This window comes from Canis lupus, chromosome 1 (assembly GCF_048164855.1).
Source record: "Canis lupus baileyi chromosome 1, mCanLup2.hap1, whole genome shotgun sequence".
Classification (NCBI taxonomy): Eukaryota; Metazoa; Chordata; class Mammalia; order Carnivora; family Canidae; genus Canis; species Canis lupus.
The window spans coordinates 5916810-5932266 of record NC_132838.1 but is presented as its reverse complement, the minus strand read 5'-3'; the positions used below and the strand labels follow the sequence as shown (position 1 = coordinate 5932266).

The window sequence follows — 15457 nt, the reverse complement described above, 5'->3', positions numbered from 1 at the left end:
TTCTATTCTAATGGAGGTGGGGGCAAACTTTAAACATGTAAATGCATAAACAAGCAATATGATCACTAATGATGAAAACAGAGAGGGAAACCAAGGAGGGTCATCCTGGAGCACCACCTTCCCCACTAGGAGATCTCCCCACTTTTGTGTTTTTCCAGGATCTTCTTAGCTCATTTTCAGTCTCCCCACCTCAGGAAGGAGCTTTAAACAAACTCTGAATTCATTCAAATTAAGTTTCTTACAACAGAATTTCTATCACATCATTTTCTGCTTAAAAAGCTGTGTTGTTGTCCACTTCCTTGTAGTAATGTCGAAATGGCTTACTGGTGCCCAGGGCTCCTGGGGTCTGTTCTCAACCCATCCATACCCTCCCATCTTGTTAATCCATGGATGTACCTACCCACTTCCCATTTCTTGAGTGTGCTGTGCCCCATCTCCACTCCATGCCTTCATTCACTCTACCCCCCAAGAAGTCCCCTCTTAGCTTCCTCTGACCTTCATATGTGCAGAGTCCATCCACTACACGGACAAAGGGTTGGAACACATGTTACCTGCTTAATAATAATAGTTCCTTCCTTTCCAGCTAGAAGAAAACGCTTGCTCCCCCAAGTCTTACAGCACTTGTCCAAAACTCCCGTCTGGCGCTGCCTTGTATTATCATTCTTTAAGAACATGTCACATCTTCCATCTGGGAACAAAGTGTTTTATTCAACTACATTTTTCTGATAGTCCAGTACAAAACAGCATTCAATAAATGTTTGCCAAGAGGGTGAGTTTGGTGAAAAAACAAATGGCCCAGCAAGTAAAAAAAGGAAGAAGCCCAAACTTTTCATATTTTCTACTTGAACTAATGTCATATTCATAGTAACTCTCATATAGATACATTCATCATTCCTTACAGACTTTAGTGACAAGCAGGCACCACAGAAGTTCAGGAAGTGAGAATAATTTCTTTAACCAAGAGTGACCGTTTTGGTGACAATTCAGCAAATTATGTGCTAGGTGTAACTATGAACCATTTCCAACAATTAAAAAATAAGTAATTTTAAAGTTTTATTTTACAGAAAATTCTAAGTTTTTGAGTCTAGTGACTACTCCACAATCATCATGGTGACACTTCCTGGCAATAGGACACCCATGGACAGCCCTAACAGCAGTGTCAGGGCTCGAATATCCTGTTGGAACAGATAGCCCCGTGGATGGTCAGCATGATGGTGAGGCTGTCTTAGGTCACTCAGCCCCAGGTGAGCCACCAGATGACCACAGCCATACGAGGAGCCTCCAGTGAGACCAGAAAACCACTCAGTCCTCTCACTGCTGTCCCACAGAATCATGAGCAGGTAAAACAGCTGTTGTAGGGCACAGACTTTGAGGCATTTTGTAACATAGCAGGAGATGATTGATATGCTGTCTATCACTAGGGGAATAAACAAGAAATATGTGTACCATGGGATCACGACAGTCTAGTTAAAAGCAATAAACCAGGTATATATTCAGCAGTATGAACAGATATCAAAAAAAGTGGAGAGGAAAAAAGCAAGAAAGAGAGTGGGATTTATAGATCAACACCATGTAGGGAAATTAATGCTAACAATCACTATCATCACAGGTCTGACAGGGATACCTGTACACCTATGCCTGATCAACAAGCATGAGTATCTGTGGCAGAGGCAACAGAGGAGACCGCTGTCATCGAAGGTTAACCGATTCCCAACACACTATGGTGTGTGAGGCATGGGTGTCATAACTGTGCTGTAGACTAAAACTGAAGGGCCTTGCAGAGACCATGGCATGAGGTATCAGGGGAATCTAAGTCTCTGTAGCTAACTAAAAATAGATAGTATTTACTGTGTTTACTCAGATTGCTTTGCCAAGTTTAAGTCCTCAACCCACATTAAACAATCAAAACTAAAAATCATAGGTGGTGGAATACATTTGTGGTCTATGCAAGAGAGAGGACACCGAATTGTAACCTGTAGTCAAAGAATAGATTGATCCTGTATCAAGAGACTGGCAAGGAGCCCCTGGGTGGCACAATCAGTTAAGCAAGCGTTCAACTCCTGGTTTCGGCCCAGGTCATGTTCTCAGGGTCATGTGTCGGACTCCACGCTGGATGAGACTCTCTCTCCCTCTCTTTCTGCCCCTCCTCTCCATGCTCTCTCTCTCTAAAATAAATAAATCTTAAAAAGAAGAAGAAATCTTAAAGAAAAAAAACCTGGCTACATACTTATGTTTTAAATTAAAATATTTAGATTATTCATGCAAACATTTCCTTATGAATCCCCTCCCCCCCCCATTTAACTGATCTTTTTCCATTAACTATCCAAACATTGGGTTCCTTCAGATTGCAGGCTGCTTCTGTATGCAACAATATATTGCTCAGACTTTGGAGAGGCACGTGGTAACACGAGTGTCTTATTTCTGCCACAGGAGCCAGTCTACCACATGGAGAAGTGGGTGTTCGTTCTCTCAGTCCTTCTGAGGTGGGAAAAGGAAGTTGACCTTAGACGGATATTGAGAAGGACCGGATTCTCCTCTCTGAAGAATTTTCCCAATTCTGCTCAGCGTCCGCATTCCAGCCCGTGTCACCGAGGTGCGCAGCCAAGTCATGATCCACAGACACAATTCATTGTGATATGCTGCTCAGTATAATACAGAAAAGTAATAACTGTATTAGTCGGGCATTAATAACGGGCCACGTGTTTCCCATTTCATTTAATACAGCGATTCTTTGAAGAATCTATTGTCATTATACAGACGACATTTTACAAATGACAAAAGTGGGAGTCAGAGAATTAAATCACATGCACAAGGCTACTCAGTGAAGGGGAAGCAGATGCCAAAATCAATGCTTTAACCATTCTACTATCCTGCCTCCAGGCCGAAGGCCACTTGCAATAAAAACCAAAATTGAAGGACTCTTGGTGATTTTTCTTGAACATGAGAAATACTCAACTTCAAGACTTATCTGATCTCTATCACAATTTCTTCTCCATTCTGTCCTATTCAGATGACTACGCCAAGACTTCAAAATAAACAGGTGTCTTTAAATAATTCATTAAAAAAAAACTTTTCTAAAAAATTAGGGAGAAAATATTTGGTGAAGTCCACACAGCCATTTCAATTTTACCATGTTGTCTTTTCTCTTATTTATATGTCCTCTTCTATTCTCCAATGACATTGGTGTGTTTTCTACCACACGCGCACACGCACATGCACAGAGCTATCCTTCCTACTTGTCATCATTGTGTCTCCTTTCCTCCACTGGCGCAGGAGCTGTCTCCATACTTTCACTTTCATGTCTCCCAAGAAGAAGAGCACTGCACCCAACAAAGACAGGCAGACCGCTCTACATACCCCCATATAAACAGCAGTCATAAAATATATTTTAAGAAATGTAGTCTCATGAAAATATGCCTCCAAAAATTCTCAGAGTGCTCATTACAGAGCTTGGTGCAACCAGGCAGTTGTGTGATGTAGTTGCACAAACATGGTGCCACCTCCAGTGTCCCTGGAGCCTCGGGTCCCACACAAGTTACCATTTCTTCCTGCACCTGTACAGGCCCAAGCAGAATGGCTTGTCGCACCCATATCACACAGCAGAGACGGTTCTAGAAGTCTGGCACATACAAAAGAAACACAGTGCCATTGGCTTCCATTTTAATATAACTGAAAAAGCTGAAGTAAAAGTTTCAAAGTGTACCCCTCCACTCTTCCGTCACAGAAACAAACACACAACTCATCTGCATGTGAAGCCCTCAGCCCAGCGCTGGGTCATCTGCAGGTCACAAAAGTCTTGGTTCCTACCTTCACCTTGTTTTCGGGCCTCACATCCATTCCAATTTCTGAAGGTCCCATGGAAGAGGAAATAGCCAGAGAGCAGGCACCTCCCATAGGTGTCTTACCCATGTGATGGCATGACAGTGATTCCCCACCGTGTGGCAGGGGCAATCTCTGTTTGGTAGATGGTGAACCCAGGATGGGAGAAGGGAAGGATGTGGCCCTGATCACATCCTGGTAACTGACAAGCTTATGACTTGAATTGGGATTTGTTGAACTCCAACGTGTTCCTGCTTCCCACTTCATCCTCCTCATTTTACATGTTGGTCAAGTGCAGTTTCTCAGTGAAATGCAGCTTTCTAAAGTAACTTATTTCAGTATACCCACCAGTCATAGCTAAAATGCAAAGGCCGGGGGGGTTGGGTAAAGACAATTTCCTTTGAGGTCCAAAGTTTCTCGATTTAGAGCTTTAATCATAACCTTTCCCTTATAAGGTCCTCCTCTGTCCCTGCTTCCAGCTGACCTCCCTCCATGGCTGGTCCCAGTGGAAGCCCCTTCTCTTCCTCACACCTGTCATCTCACAAGTCTTGACAACCAAAAGCAAATGATGGTGATTCTCCATTTTGCATGGCTACTAATAAAATATGTGATCCAAATTATAAAGCCAAAGCCTTTCACTTACAAAATGTTTTCATCTTTTCCAAAGCACTTGCCCATTAGAGACACAATTGTGTTTATTCTTTCCACATTTTTTAGGGGGCCTTCTGATTGACACTGAGCAAACACATGGTCAGAACCAAAAGGACAAGTCTAAGAATAAAATGGAGACTTAGGATAATAAGGCTATAACTGCAAAGCCTCAGGCTGGCCTTCACTATCCATGACATCTATTTGCTTTTCAAGTATTAAATAGCAATTATCTCCTTGACCTACATAAAGTGCAGGAGTGTTAAAGAACTTGCCAAGCTCAGTACAATAAGCTGAAGTATGTTCAGAAATAGTGAATCCATGTTACTCATGTTAGTGACTTTTAGTAAAACCAAGTCGAATTATGATGGCAGATTAAGAACAGATTTTCATTCATTTATTCATCGAGTAAATTATATTTTTATTGGGTATTGATTGTGTGCCAGGAACTGTGGTTTGTCAGTATCCTAGTAGGAAAAGGAGCCCAAACATCCTGTGTGCCTGCCTCCACTCGTCATCATCACCCTTCCTCCAAGAGGACTGATCCTCCCAACTGTATGCAGAAATAGATGTGGTGAACGCCTCCCTGGGGGGCTGAACACCCCACTTTCAGTATTGCTTTGTGCTGGTGACTAAGAGAAGAATCTTTGGGAGCTTTAGAAAGCTACTAACAGACACTAGGTTAGGTGTGTTCCAAAATTTTCACCTAAATTTTCATCTTCCTACTGCAAGGTTGAGCACAGTCCTACAGTCGGGCCTCTTTTTGAGAGTCCAAAGTTGATGCTAATGCCCTTGAAGTACATTCCAACGAGAGAGCAGAAGGAAGTGAGCCATGCCATGCCGCAGCGTTCACAACAAGCCTACTTGACTTACCCATCACCTAAAACAACTTTGCAAATTGGTACATAATAATGAGTAGCCCCAGGGTGACTCAAGGGCCATAATTGTCTTAATGAGATTTTGTAGTTCCTCCCAGTCAAATCTGGAAGTGACAGCAGAGCTCTGATTACAGGAATTCAAGACTCAGCTGTGCATCACTGGCTCCTTGCTCATGGCAGAGACTACTCCTTGCTTTCCATCAATTCGAAAGCTACACAGAGCAGTTCTCTTAAAATCAAGGAGTAAGTGACTATTAGTGTAGCCTAATGTGTGGTGAACCTGAAGAAAAAGATGTCAAAGCAAGTAATGGAAATGTTTGTAATCGCGTTCTTTTCCTGGCCCGATAAATTTGTGTCTTAAAACTCAAATCATAGTTTTTTACAGTGATACCTCGTTTTATTGCACTTCACTTCCTAGCATTTCACAGATTCTGCACTTTTTACAAATTGAAGGTTTGTGGCAGCCCTGCGTCGAGCAAGCCTACCAGCACCATCTCTCTAACGGCATTTGCTCACTTCGAGTCTCTGTGTCACAGTTGGGTGATTCTAGCAATATTTCAAACTCGTTTTGTTATTATTATCTTTGTTTTATATATATATATTTTATTAGAGTTTGATTTGCCAACATATAGTATAACACCCAGTGCTCATCCTGTCAAGTGCCCCCCTCAGTGCCCATTACCCAGTCACCCTATCCCCCTGCCCACCTCCCCTTCCACTACCTCTTGTTCGTTTCCCAGAGTTAGGGGTCTCTCATGTTTTGTCACCCTCTCTGATTTTTCCCATTCATTTTATCTCCTTTCCCCTATAATCCTTTTTACTATTTTTTATGTTCCCCGTATGAGTGAAACCATATAATGATTGTCCTTCTCTGATGAATATGTGGTATATTATTATCTTTGTTATGGTGATCTGTGATCACTGACCTCTGATGTTGCTCTTGTAATTGTTTGGGGACATCATGAGCCACACCCACATAAGATGGAGAACTTAATGAATTTTGCGTGTGTTCTGACTGCTTTCTATCAGTGGATAGAAAAGTCTCATCCAGCCTCACTATTCACTGAGACACAACAAGATTGAAATTAGGACAATAAATAACTCTATGATGACCACTGAGTATTCAATTGAAAAGAAGAGTCACACCTCTCTCACTTTAAATCAAAGCTAAAAATGAGTAAGCATGTTGAGGAAGGCATATCAAATGCTGAGACACACTGAAAGCTGGGCCTCTTGCACCAAAAGTAGCCAAGTTGTGAACTCAAACGAAAAGTTCCTGAAGGAAATTAAAAGTGTTACTCCAGTGAACACACAAATGAGAAAGCAAAACAGCCTTATTGCTGAGAGGGAGAAAGCTGGATAGAAGATCAAACCCACCATGATTGTCCCTTAAGCCAAATCCTAATCCAGAGAGAGTCCCCAACTCTCTTCAATTCTGTGAAGGCTAAGAGATGAGAAAGCTGCAGGAGAAAAGTTAGCTGGTTCCTGAGGCTTAGAAAAGTGGCTCCATAACATAAAAAAGTATAAGGTGACACAACAAGCGCTGATGTAGAAGCTGCAGCAACTTATCTAGATCTAGCTGATGTCATTACAGAAGGTGGCTACAATAAACAACAGATTTCCAGTGTAGATGAGACAGCCTTCTGTTGGAAGAAGTCATCTCGGACCTTCCTTACTGAAGAGGAGAAGACAATGCTTGGCTTCAAACTTCAAAGGACAGGCTGACTCTTGTTAGGGGTTAATGCAGCTGTGGCTTTAAACTTAAGCCAATGCTCATTTACCATTCCAAAAATCCTAGGGCACTTAAGAATTATGTTATATCTACTCTGCCCCTGCTCTGTAAATGGTACAGCAAAGCCTGGATGATGGCACATCTTCTTACAATATGGTTTACTGAATATTTTAAGCCCACTGTTGAGAATTACTGCTCAGAAAAAAAGATGCCTTTCAAAATGTTACTGCTCACTGACAATGCACCTAGTTATCTAAGAGCTCTATGGAAATATACAGTAAGATAAATGTTGTTTCCATGCCTACTAACACAACATACATTCAGTAGCCCATAGACTCAGAGTAGTTTTGACTTCAAGTCTTATTACTTAAGAAATACATTTCATAAGTCTGCAGCTGCCATCAATGGTGATTCCTCTGATGGATCTGGGCAAAGTAGGTGGAAAAATTTCTGGAAAGAGTTCACCAATCCACATGTCACTAAGAACATTTGTGATTGGAGTGCCTTGGTGGCTCCCCACTGACTCTTGATTTTGGCTCAGGTCATGATCTCGGCGTCATGAAATTGAGCCCCAAGTCAGGCTCTGCACTGAATGTGGAGCCTGTTTAAGATTCCCTCTCTCCCTTTCCTTCTCCCTCTGTCCCTCCCCACCCTAACTCTTTGTCTCTCAAAAAAAATTGTGATTCATGGGAAGAAGTCAAACACCAACATCATCAGAAGTTTTGGATAAAGTTGATTCCTACCCTCATGGATGACCTTCAAGGGTTCAAGGCTTGAGTGGGGGAAGTAACTACAGATGTGGTGGAAACAGGAAGAGAACTAGAATTAGAAGCAGAGCCTGAAGATAGGACTGAATTGCTGCAAGTTCATGACAAAACTTGATCGGGTGAGGAACTGCTTCATTTGAATGAGCCAAGAAAGTGATTTCTTGAGATGGAAGCTACTCCTGGTGAAGATGCTGTGAAGACTATTGAAATAACAACAAAGGATTTGGAATATCCTATAAACATAGTTGATAAAGCAGCAGCAGGGTTTGAGAGAACTGACTCCAATTCTGAAAGAAGTTCTGTGGGCAAAATGCTATCAAACAGCATCACATGCTACAGAGAAATTGTTCATGAAAGTAAGAGCTGATCAACATGGCACACTTAACTGTTACATTATTTTAATGAATTGCCACTGTTACTCAACCTTCATTGACCCTCACTTTCATCAGTCAGCAACCATCGACATTGAGGCAAGACCCTCCACTAGCAAAAACATTACAACCCACTGAAAACTCAGATAATGGTTAGCGTTTTTTAGCAATAAAGTATTTTCAAATTAAGGTATGTACATTGGTTTTTAGACATAATACTATTGCATTTACTATGGTGTAAACATAACTTTCATATGCACTGGAAAGCCAAAAAAATCATTTGACACATTTTATTGTGATGCTCAACTTATTGAGGAGGTCTGGAACTAAACCACATCTTCAAGGTGTGCCTGTGTATTTGAGTGTTCATTTAGGCTCACAATCCTTTGTTCAGCCCTTTAGGTATGAGGGATTGACATGGAAGGGCTTCGGTTAGGTGGAGATTGTATGAAAGTCAGAGGTAGCAACCTCCATCCACCCACTTTTTGTTCTTTCACAGTGTTCTTGAGAATTGCTAACTGATACATTAAATGAGATTACAGGTGTATGTAAATTTATATATTGCAAAGATTTTTAAAAATTTAAATAAAACCAAACTTTAGATACATTACAGTATGATCAGGAAATCACTTTTTAATAGAAGTCTATAAATGTGTAATGTCTCTCTAAGGAACACTGAAGATCTTAATAGATAGATGATAGATAGATAGATAGATTGATTGATTGATAGAGGGTGAATGGGTAGATGGATGTATAGATAGAGACATGACACATAATGATGATGGTTTTCCATACAAAATATTTCAAACATATCCTTACATATCACTTAGCCACTTAATATTTTGCCAATATTGGCTTCATATCAGCTGAAGTATTAATCCCTTTTATCTTCTTTCCCTCCGTAACCACTCACCTGAATTGAAGTTTGTCACTCCCATGCATATTTTGAATACTTTAAATACACTATCTATAAATCCATGTTTCCATAAAATATATGGTAGTTGGTTTGGAAGATGTTAAACCTCATACAAATTGTATCATATTATAATGCTATGTTTTTGAGATTTATCCACATTCATGCATGTACCTCTGGTTCATTCATTTAAACTGCTGTATAATATTAATGTTTTATAAATATTCCACAGATTTAAAATTCATTTTCTTGTTGATGAATGAACATACAGGATTTTTCCCATTTCTTGCTATCACAAACAACAGTGTCAAAACATTACATATCTCTCCTTATACACATGTGCATAAATCTTCCTTTTGATAACACACTTAGAAATAAAATTGCTAGATTGCTGAGTATACAAATTTTCAACTTACTGGAGAATACAAATTTGCTTTCCAAAGTGGTTGTACCAATTTTTACCACCACAAGCAGGATAGATCAGTTTCTAAGCTCCACATTCTGACTAAAACTTCGAATTGTTAGATCTTTATATTTTTTCCAATTGAAGAGTAGAAAATAGTATCTCAGGTTTTAATTTGAACTTCTCTGATGACTAGTGAGGTGGACTATTGTTCCTGTGTTTGGTGCCTGTCCATTCTTCCTGCCCTGCAACTTGTCTATTCATATCCTGTGTCATTTTCCTAGTGAGTTTCTAGTCCTCAGCTTATTGCTTTCAAGGAGTTTAATACACTCTGGATATTAATCATTCGCCAGCTATATGTTTTACAAACATATGTCAGTCCATGTTTGTCTTTTCATTTGTTTATGAATGGAAGTTTCCTTTACATGTAGTCAATTTGATGTGGACTTTCTTCTGTGTTTGTGTTATTTTTGTCTTTTTACTTAAAATCCTACCCTACACTGAGGTTAGATATTCTCCGATATTTTCATTTCAAATTTGAAATCTTGATTATGTCTTCAGTCTCCCTAGAATGTACTTTTGTGTATGGTGTGAAGTAGGAAGTCTAATTTCATGTTTTTAATTATTAAAATTTTAATTTAAATTTGATTTTTATTTAAATTTGTTTTATTTAAATTTTATTTAAATTTGGTTTAGTTAACATATACTGTATTATTAATTTCAGGGGTAGAATTTAGTGATTCATCAGTTGCATTAACACTCTGTGCTCATTACATTGGTGCCCTCCTTAATTCCCATCACTCAATTACCCCATCCCCCTCCCATCCATCTCCCCTCCAGCAACCCTCAGTTTGTTTCCTATACTTAAAAGTCTTTTATGGTTTGCCCCCTCTCATTTTTATCTTATTTTTTTCTTTCCCTTCCTCTATGTTCATCTGTTTTGTTTCTTAAGAAAGAAAAGATTCCACATATGAGTGAAATCATGTGATATTTGTCTCTGACTTATTTCACTTAACATAATACCCTGTAGTTCCATCTACATCCACATCCATGTATGTATATCTTGCAACTTTGATGAATTCCTGTAACAATTCTATCCATTTCTTGGTGGAGTCTTTCAGGTTTCCTTCATAGAATATCATGTCATCTGCGAAGAATGAAAGTTTGACTTATTTGCCAATTCTGGTGCCTTTTATTTCTTTTTATTGTCTGATCACTGAGGCCAGAACTTCTAGTAGACATCTCATTTCTTAGGGGAAAGGCTCTTAATTTTTCCCCGCTGAGGATGATATTCACTGTGGGTTTTTCATATATGACCTTTATGATACTGAGGTATGTTCCCTCTATCCTTACATTGTGGAGTGTTTTTATCAAGAAAGGATGTATTTTGTCAAATGCTTTTTCTGCATCTATTGAGAGGATGTTATGGTTCTGATCCTTTCTTTTATTAATGTGGTGTATCATGTTGATTGATTTGTAAATGTTGAATGATCGATCCCTGCAGCCCAGGAATAATTCTCACTTCGTCATGGTGAATAATCCTTTTAATGTACTGTTGGATCATGTTGGCTAGTATCTTGGTGAGAATGTTTGCATTCATATTCATCAGTGATATTGATGAGTAATTCTCCATTTTAGTGGGGTTTTTGTCTGGTTTTGGGATCAAAGTAATGCTGGACCTCATAAAATGAGTTTGGAAGTTTTCCTTCCATTTCCTCTTTTTGGAACAATGTCAGAAGAATAGGTATTCTCTAAATGTTTGGTAGAGGGATCCCTGGGTGGCGCAGCGGTTTGGCGCCTGCCTTTGGCCCAGGGCGCGATCCTGGAGACCCGGGATCGGATCCCACGTCGGGCTCCCGGTGCATGGAGCCTGCTTCTCCCTCTGCCTGTGTCTCTGCCTCTCTCTCTCTCTCTCTCTCTCTCTCTGTGACTATCATGAATAAATAAATAAAATCTTTAAAAAAAATAAAATAAAATAAAATAAAATAAAATAAAATAAAATAAAAATAAATAAATGTTTGGTAGAATTCCCCCGGGAAGCCATCGGGCCCTGGACTCCTGTTTGTTGGGAGATTTTTGATTACTGATTCAATTTCTTTACTGGTTATGGGTCTATTCAGGTTTTCTATTTCTTCCAGTTTTGGTAGTTTATAGCTTTCTAGGTATTTATCCATTTCTCTAAGATTGCCTAATTGGTTGGCATATAACTGCTTATAATATTCTCTTATAATTGTATTGGAGCACCTGAGTGGCTCAGTGGTTGAGCGTCTGCCTTCAGCTCAGGTTGTGATCGCAGGGTCCTGGGATCAAGCCCCACATCGGACTCCCCATGGGGAGCCTGCTTCTCCCTCTGCCTATGTCTCTGTCTCTCTGTGTCTCTCATGAATAATATATATATATATACATAAAAGTTGTATTTCTTCAGTGTTGGCCGTGATCTCTCCTTTTTCATTCATGATTTTATTTATTTGGCTCGTTTCTCCCAAATAAGGAGTCTAATTTTAATTTTTTGCATATGGGTCTCCAATGGTCCCCTGTCACCATTTATTGAAGAGTCCATCATTTCTTGTTTGAATTATAATTCTACCTTACCATAAATTGTTTCTGTTATGCATGATTTTGTTTCTGGGTTCCCGACTTTATGTGTTTGTAAATCGATATATTACCCTTGAGCTAATTTCACACTGTTTTAATTACTATGGCTACAAAATAAATCTTAGAAGTATATCTACTATCTTCGTCCTCAAAATCATCTTCTCCATTCTTAGTCCTATAGTTTTCCATTTGGCTTTTTAATTGTCTTACCAACTATAAAACATTTTTGCAATGAGGTTGCAATTAGATTGCATTTGTAGATTAACTTGTTGGAAACCGATGATGTTGTTAGAGTCTTTCTATCTACAAAAATGGTAACTCTATTTAGTTACATTTTCATTAATGTCGTTTGAGAAAGTTGTATGTCTTCTCCATAAGGGTCTTACAGATCCTTTGTTGAGTTTGTTCCCAAGAGCCATAGAGTTGTTAGTTTTGGTTTTGGGTGGATGTTTTGGCAATTACAAATAATACATTACTTAAATCTTCTAATTATTGGTTTTCAAAATAAACTGAATTTTACTCATGGATCTTTTATCCAGAAGCTTTGATAAAGTCTCTAATTTTAATAGTCTTCCAATGGGTTAGCTTGGGGTTTTGATGAAGAAAATCATATCATCTGCAAATAATAGTTTGAGTGTTCTTTCCAATCATGTTTTTCCCTTTCTCCAGCCTTCCTGCACTACCTCAGACTTTTATCCAAAACAGTTACACAAAGTTCACAAATGGACAAAATTAAGGCATTTAGGAATGCATACCTAGATTATTAAAATATGGAGAAAAATAAGGATGTGATAACCTAAAAGTCAGGATACTGGTTATCTTGAGAGAAAAAAGAGTTTTCCTTGGAAAGGCACCTGGGGACCCATGGGGTGAGGGCAGTACTGGGTGGGGGTTTTGCAGGGTTTTGAACCGTAGTTCAGCCATCTGTACACTTTTCCTTCATGCAGTTTTCCTATATGTTCTATAATTGACAATTTTTACAAGATTTTTAAAATTGTTTAAAAATGAATTTGGAGAACATTCTGTTTTCATGTGCTCCAGAACAGTTGGCAAAATGTTGGTATTATTTGGTCCTTACAGGGTAATTACTGTGGAATCATAGATAAATTTTATTACAGACTTCGGTAGAGTAATATAAAGTGAAAAATCAGTTTTAAATTCTTTAAACTTAGGGTTTTTTAATAGATGGGGCTTTGATTATTCAATCTCTAATGATTTTATTTCATTCATATGTTCCATTTCTTATTAAATCAATTTCTGTTGTATTCTTCCTCAAAAAATCATGTTTTCTTTGTTTTCCATTGAATAAATTAATTCATAATCTTCTCATATTTTCAATCTCTGTCACATCAGTACTTTTGCCCTTTTTTTCCATTGTTAATATCATTTATATCTACACCCTTTTATTTTCCCATTGTACTTCATTTTGTACTTTTTAAGCTTCTTACCAAAAGCCTGTATTGCTTTTATACTCCTCAACGATCTAAGAAGTCTCTTTCAATTTTGGGAGGAAAAAAATAAGACCCCTGGGCATTCTTTCATAACGTGCAGCAGCAGCAGGTCAGTCAGCAGCCTCACCCTCGTGTCCTAATTAACTGTCCAGCATGTCACAAGTCAGGCTTGCTAACCTCAGTACAGGAAGATGGATGTCACACAGCACTTTTTAAAATGAAAATGCTTCTATAGGAATGATTATCAGAGCAAACAGATTCCCTTTCACATGTGTATCTTGCCCAAGGGAAACTCCAACACTGGGTTGTCTCTAGTATGGGAGGGAAGTGCATTTACCACAAATCCTTGCTCTTGTGGCCTCCTGAAAGCAAGTGTTTCATTGTTTCCATGACCACTGGCCACTGGAATGAAACTTGGCAACATCCATAGAAAGGTCACTTCCCTCAATGGGAAGAAAGTAGACTGAGCTATTTTCACCAAACGCTAATATTCTGAGATTGTAGGAATGCAATGTATTAGGAAAATTATCCCATTTACTTTTCAAGCAGGAGTCATTCATCAATTACTTCATTTTTGTCATGCCCCTTAGCTGTTTCTTGGCTTTTATTTTAAATAGTAGTACTCCATGATCTCAATTTATCTTTATCTTGTATTTTAAGCTATAGGGCATAGTACGTAAAAACATCATCCTCATAGGTCAGTGTTTAACTACTCATCTCTTTTTTAATTCTCAAAGACAGACAGGCGCTCACAACTCAAAATCTCATCCTCCCTCTGCCTTGCAGTCTATAGAGCTGGTAGGCTACAAGGTAATTCTGCAAATGACAGGAGCAGTGATTTACCATTTGCAAGGTTCACAGATTGCTAAAAGAGGGCTTATCCCAATGTTTGTTGGGTGAATTCCATCCCAATCACATACATCTCCCAGAGGCTAACTCTGGCTAAGGAATTTCACAAAAACTACATTCCCAAAACCAAAGCTATTAACTTCTCCGGACATAGAGCCGTGAAATGTGCTGTGAGCAGAGACTGGGGCACAATCTCCGGGATTCATCTGCCTCTAAAAATAACTGGCCTGATCAGATAAACAAAGCACCATTTCTTTAATGGATATTAGCGGCTTAATTATTTGAGTCAAGTCGGGAAGACATGCATAATTGCACTCACTTCGACGAATTCACTGGAGTTGGACATTTGTTGACTGCCTACCATGTGAAGGATGATATCAGTTGGTTACTGTAATCGCTTTCTTTGCAAACTTTAATGAAGAATGAAGCTTCATCAATTCAACATGTCCTCTCTGTGGGCTTTATTTAGCATGCTATCTCGGTCAGCAAGATTCCCTTCTAGATGATATCCTGAAGGTCACTGTGAAAGTGAACAGCAAAGTGAGAAGCAGGGTGCATCCACTCTTTCAATGCCCAGATGGTTACAGTAAACACTCTAACCTCGATGCAATCTGAATGCTCCTAACTTTCTAAAATTGAATGGTTTCAGCTGCATCCTGCCTTCCTCATCCACACATTAATGTCTTCCTTCAGATGCGCTCACAGTTTAGCTGCTGAGGAGGAGGGAGAGAATTGCGCCACAGCGTTCAATACCATCTGCAGCTGGTTGCTATATATACCGGATTTCCGATCCCAGGATGGGCACAACTGACTTCCTTTCACAGAACAAATTCTCTAAGATTCCAGTACAGCAAGTGGAAAACAGAGTTATGAACCCATTTTTAATTCACGGGGAGTTTCAATTTCCTCACTGACAGGTGTCCAGAACTTTAATTTGAGCTCTGAAATTTTAGGTGTATCTTCAAGTTAAATAGACACTGAAGGTTGAAAACAGGGCAATTACTGTGGAATCATAGATAAATTTTATTACA

General features: G+C 39.1%; 1 long non-coding RNA gene across 1 annotated transcript; it reads right to left on the bottom strand.

Annotated features, from left to right (window-relative positions):
• Window positions 1-682: 682 nt before the first annotated feature.
• Window positions 683-14927, bottom strand: LOC140630248 (uncharacterized). The gene is made up of 2 exons (XR_012028046.1): window positions 14746-14927; window positions 683-2639 (listed from the first exon to the last, which is right to left on the bottom strand). It is a non-coding gene; the product is annotated as an uncharacterized lncRNA (long non-coding RNA).
• Window positions 14928-15457: the final 530 nt, after the last annotated feature.